The sequence below is a fragment of the Octodon degus genome, unplaced genomic scaffold (assembly GCF_000260255.1).
Source record: "Octodon degus isolate 3935 unplaced genomic scaffold, OctDeg1.0 scaffold00142, whole genome shotgun sequence".
Classification (NCBI taxonomy): domain Eukaryota; kingdom Metazoa; phylum Chordata; class Mammalia; order Rodentia; family Octodontidae; genus Octodon; species Octodon degus.
In genome coordinates, this window is record NW_004524718.1 from 433,643 (window position 1) to 440,118 (window position 6,476).

Consider the following 6,476-nt stretch of genomic DNA (forward strand, 5'->3'; position numbering starts at 1 on the left):
AGAATTACAGCTACAGAGATATCTCAGTGGTCTAACTGCCTGGCTGGCAAGCTTAAGGATCTGGGTTCAATCCCCAATACTACATGCTGTGCTACTTATGCATCCCCACCCCAGGGCACACTGAGCCGGCCACCAGGAATGGCCATGGTGGTGCACACCTGCAATCCCAGAGAAGGGAGGCTGAAACAGAATGATGACTATGAGTCTGAGCTGTGTAATGAGACCCTGTACAAAATACATAAATATAGGCCATGCCAAATAGCACAGCAGATTGGATTCGATCCCAGATATGCCGTACTGGACCCAACCCCAGGGTGCGCTGAGAGGGCTATTGAGACTGAGTGGCAGTGTGCACCTGTAACCCCAGGATTTTTTAAAAAAATTAATTTAATTGAGAAAAATAGTGAGATAGGTTCAAAACAGGTTAGAAGGACAGCTACAATAATTAATACATTGTATATTGTTATCTTCATATAGTTATTCATAGTACGAGATGGAGACATGATGTCCTGTCCAAACACTATTAGTACAAATCTTTCTTCTCAGAGAAGAAAGAAAAAGTAGCTGTATATCTATGCTATTTTGTATATGCAGATACAAAATGGTCCTTAATTTATATCCCCCATTTTTGTTCAGTTTTGTCAGAGATGGGTATTTCTTTGCCATTTAAATATTGTAGGTACATGAATTCAGCAAAATAACCCAATATAGTAAAATAGTCCATAATAGTAGTGGTTTTTCCGTAGGACTGGCAATGTCAGAAGTTGTTGACTTGAGCCTTTCACAGCTCAGCATATTAACATGGCTTTATGTTTTATACCTCATTTTTATACTTTTCTGCTGGATGGTTAAGACCAAGATAAAGCAAGTCCCATATAACCAGAAATGTAACTTCTGTAACTGACAAGATCAGTCAAATACCCTCAGGACTTACCCTGAAACCCTGTATCGCAGGTTGTATATCCTTTGTCAGTATCAGCCATGTGGAAGAGTCATGGCCATTGCTTGACCAATTTGCTCTCTGTGAAAGCCTGAGAGAATATTTTCTCTTCATGTGATTCTCCTTAGGCACCCTCTACATCATCAATCACTTTCCTCTGTGGCCCCATAATCTCCTTGATCAGAAAATTTGGGACACCACTGAGATGTAGGATGTCACAGTACAGATTCTCCTATGTCCTGAGTCCTCACTGACCTTGAAAGGCTAAGGCCAATTTGATATTCACACATGTGGGTCTAATTTATTTCACTTATGAGTATATCTACTCATTATTAAGTCATCCACTTAAATATAAGGGCTTTGAGTTTATCATTCTTTATAGCTGAGTAGTACCCCATTGTATAAAAACTCATCTTTTTCATCAATTCCTCAGGTGACAGGCACTTTGATTGTTTCCAAGTTTTGGTTATCACAAATTGTGCTGCTACAAACATGAGTGCACATATATCACTATGATATGATGTTTTCAGTTGCTGTGGGAAAATTCCCTGTAGAGGGATAGTTGATTTGAATGGGATGTAATCTCACCTCTTGGGAGGCTGTAAACAGGTAGATCACTATGAATCCGATCTAGTAGTGAGACCCTGAACACCCTGTAGACCCTTCCCTAAAATACAAAAAATCAAAAAGAATTACAGTGATATAGATATTAGATTTGCACAATTTTATGCTATATCTCTATCTTTATCTCTATCTATCTATGTATCTATAGATTCATTTACAATTGCTAAACTGCAAAAGGCTAGGTATTCATCAGGAGATGAACAGATAAAACCTTGTAGAAAAATGAAACTATATTATTTGCAAAAGTTAGATGGAACTCAAGACATGCTTATTAAGTGAAATAATTCACTGTCAGTCAAAATTATAAAAATTCTTTTGCATAGGAAGTCTGAAAAGAAACAACTAAAATAAAACAAAAAATGAGGACTGAAAGCCAGAATGTAGTCTTCTTAAGACTGGGATAGAAATTATAAGGAGGGGAGAAGAAAAGGAAGTAACAAAACAAAAGAAACACCCCAAAATTTCTTATATACAAGCACTGATGTGTCACAATTAATCTCGTTATTTTATAGACTCCAACTAAAGATCAATAAATAAAAAAATACCTATATGAAACTGAGATGCTTGTGTTTAAATGAAATAACCTAGACAGAAGAGAATTACTTCATGATCTCACTCAGATATAGCATATGAAACTTTGCTCTCTTAGAAATTGAGATCAATTTATGTTACCAGAGGCTGGGATGAGAAAGAGGAAAAAAAGGAATGGAGACAAACTGAGTGGTGAATATTAAATTAGACTTATAAAGAAGCAAGAAATTGTGACTTGTTATTGGACGCTAGGTAAGTCTAGACAACAATTATTCAATATGTATCCAAAAGTTAGAAGAATGAAATATTAACATTTACCTAATAAAGAAAGATAAATCTTTGAGAACATAGATATGCTTATCACATGATTTAAACATTATACACATATGTATGTATCGAAACTTTACATGATACCCCATTATATGCACATTTTATGTATTTGTGTGATTAAGTTAAAATTAATTGATAGAATAAAATAAGTAATATGTAGTTGAAAATGAAACTGTTAACCTATGCAATTATGAAAATTAATAATAAGTTATTTAAGACTTTAGTTGGGCCATGATTTAGAAGAAAATGAGAGAAACAGAAATAGACCTCTAGTATAGAGGGAATGTTTGGCTTATCGTGGATCTCTGTGGTTAACTATCCAAAAAAATATTTGAGTACATTAATTGCATGAGCTATTTAAGCTATTAATTCAAATCTTACAGATAATTTAGATGCTAAAAATATTTTGAGAACATTGATGACCAGAATTAAAATGAAAGCTATAAAGTATATTTTAAATATTAATACTAGAAGATAAAACTCATGTCCTTTCTTCTTAATTTAGTTCAAAATCTGAAAAACAGGTATAGAGTGAATTAAGTTTGTAGAGAGAAAGAAAGAAAGCAAAATGAATATTCAGGTACCAAAGCAATCAGGAGACAAAGAAAATGCCTAAATTATACTCTAATTGTTAACTTCAATAAGAAAACCAACAGATATCATTACATCATGTGATACAGTTAGGAAATGCCTTGCATTTATAAACTATCTGATCTAATCCTCAAATACTTCTACCATTTAATTTTAGAAAAATTTAATCCTTCATCCACTGTGATTTAGAATATTAAAGCTAGTGAAACTATTCTACTTTTAGATTTACCCAATTAAAAAATCTTGTCTTAGAGTTTGTAAATAGGTATCATGTCTGCATCTTGTACAGCAATTAACCACTAGGAAGAATGTATGCAATGCGTTAATTATTGAAACTGTCCTACCAATTTGGTTTGAAACTCTCTCATTGCTATTTGTTTCTCAATAAAATTAAGGGGAAAAATCTTGTCTTTCACAGAGCTTTAAATATGTGCAAGTTATATATTTCAGGAAGTAAGTTGCTACGTGGATATCAATTTGACATGTATGTTAAAACACATTTATAGTGTTTTAATATCTGGTTGTTTGCCAATATGAAAGACTGGGATGTAATATAAAAATATTGTAGTGGCAAAATAAATGTGATATATTTGGGCTATCAGAAAACTTTTCAATAGCTTTCATGGCTCTCTATCCATAGTGAGTATGAAAAAGAATCAGTAATATAAATAAGCAATCATTAAAAAGGATATGAAGCATGATTTGAATGAAGAATTATAACCTCAAGGAAGTATATAAAACTCGTAACTATATCAAATAATTCAAAAGAACAACATAGATATACATTGGTTTATAAACTTAATTCATTCTATGATTCTAGAGAAGATAGCCGCATTCCTGTTTATAATCCAATACAGAGTTCATGAACTGAAGCATTATTATTTTTTAAATTTATTACAGAGTCTTCAGGATCTCACCACACAGATGGGACTCATCCTGATCCTCCTGTTTTCAACCTCCAAAGCACTCGGATTACAGCATGCCCTGGGGTTAGGGCTGGCAGGGCTTGTGGTACCAACGATTGAACTCTGGTCCCTGCACCTGCCTAAGCAGGCACTTTAGTCTGCTCAGATATTTGACTGGCCCTCTGATGCAAAATTGTATTCAATGCTTCTGTTTCCAAACTGAATTGTTAGAAAACAGAAGCATTCCTCATCTAAGCTATTACTGCATTTACCTTTTAAGGATTGTTTTTGCTGTGAATAGTAAAGACATTTTATTATTCCAAGGTACAATCTTATAATAAAATATGCACTAATACTATCAGTCAGTAGGTGTTATATACTAAATCCATCCATCCATCCATCCATCCATCCATCCATCCATCCATCCATCCATCAGCAGGTTCCTGGGATTATTTTTGCAACCTTTCCACAAATATTCAAGAGATTAAATAAGGATATCTTTGACTGCTTTTAAATAGAGGCCAGCTTAGTTCTTCCATAGATAAACACAAAGATTTTCCTTCTATGCCTAACAGTAATTCATTTTCTAAGTAGATACTTTAGAAATTACTTCTAATTTTTATTGGTAAAAATATATAGTTCTATACCAGGAGTCAAACTCAGCACCTTGTGCTTGCCAGGAAGTAGCTTGTGCTGCTGAGCTTTAGCCTCAGTCCTACCAATAAACATGGAGTAATGGAAGGTCTCATAAAGAAGCTGTCTGTGAGGCACTGAACATACATACAAATACTAAAGCAAAAAAGAATTTCCAAAATGTGAGAGATCCCATAAATTTCAGATGTGTTACTGCTAAATGGCTCATGAACAAAACGCTACACTCCACATTAATTCCTTAATTACCAGATGTTGGCATCCTCATGACATCTCATTCAGTGAAACTTTGGAATATGAGTTGCAAAATCCCAGTGCAGGACATTTTATTTGTATGAAAAATGTAGAGAATGAGGATTCAGTTAATCATTGTACCTTCTAATGTCTAACAGAATACTCTAATTTAAATACCCTCACTCCATAATACTCATCTCTGTCTGTACATTAAAGCCATATTAAAACTACTTAGGGACCCATTAAACCTTTCAGAAATAAAAAAAATTATATATCAACGATTCTCATCCTCTTCTAAACATTAAAGCCACATTAAATCTACTAAGTGGTGATTTAAAATCTCAGAAATGAGATCTACTAAGTAATTAGGTTAGCTAGAGGGGTGTTGCATCCCAGGACTTCCACTGTGCCACAAGAGCAGAGAAGCTACTGCTGTATTTATTGTAAAACAAACAGAAGGAAGGAATTATTCTTATAGTACTTAAAACTCTACTAAAAATAGCCTCACATTTTAAAAGAAATAGGTTATAACAAAAATTAGATATGTAAGCTGAGTAGGAAAATTTTAAGAAAATTGCAATAAAAATAAAATTTTAGAAGATCCCTAACAAAGAAAAGTTTTCTATGACAAAAAAGATTAACTGAAACAAGAACTCAGAAAGATTATACAAGTGAAAAATAGTATGAAACATTCATAAACAGCAAACAAGAGTAGTAAATGATTTTAAGAATAAAGGAGGTTTTCAAGTGTGTTTTCATGTTGCCCATATTTCTGTCTTCACAGAAAACTCAGCTAGAAAGAGAGAAGATAAAAGCTTGGGACAATCTGCCATCTTTCACAGCTTTGTTTCAGAACTCACACCTGTTTTAACTAGAAATCCGGGTAGAGAAAGTAACTGTGTTAGTTCTTGCTAAAAAGAAACTGCTAAGACACCGCGGTGAGTCACAGCAACCCTCAGCTCTCCATCCTCAGTCCTCTCGGCTCGGCCGCTCTCCCTCCCAAGACACAGTGCACTGCCTCTGCTGTAACAATGTCAACTCCGTATGACAATGTACAGTGTTCTCACAGCCAGGTCCTGTCTTATTCCTACCGACATCCATATCCATAATTGTAAGCAAATGCACAATAGATAATCGTCTGATACTTTTGGCTTTGAACAAGCACTGTGTGTTTTTAACATCAGTTTCGGGGCCCGGCTTCACACTCCTAATTTCCTGCAGCACTGTTCTCCCTTACCAATAGGTATTCTCATGTGTGTGTGTGTGTGTGTGTGTGTGTGTGTGTGTGTGGTACTAGGAATCGAACTCAAGGCCTTGTTTTGCCAGGCAGGCACTTGTGGCCCTGAGCTATATCCCCAGATCCTACATTTCCAGAGGAGGTTTGTTTATTTATTTATTTATTTTTTGGTGCCAAGGACCAAACCCAGGCCTTTCAGCTTGCTAGACAAGCATTCTACTGTTGAGCCAAATCCCCAGCCCGGCAGTCCCCGCATTTTCATATCTACAGTTATTGCTCTCCATTTCCTATGTAGGCATTTCACTTTTCTGTTCTGGACAAATCCATTCACTGTACTGTTTAAAATTCCTGCTGCAATAAGATACTTCCTGTTTTGTGTCTTGAATGTCAGCTCAAAGTTCTATTCTCAAAGGACATTATTATTATATTATTA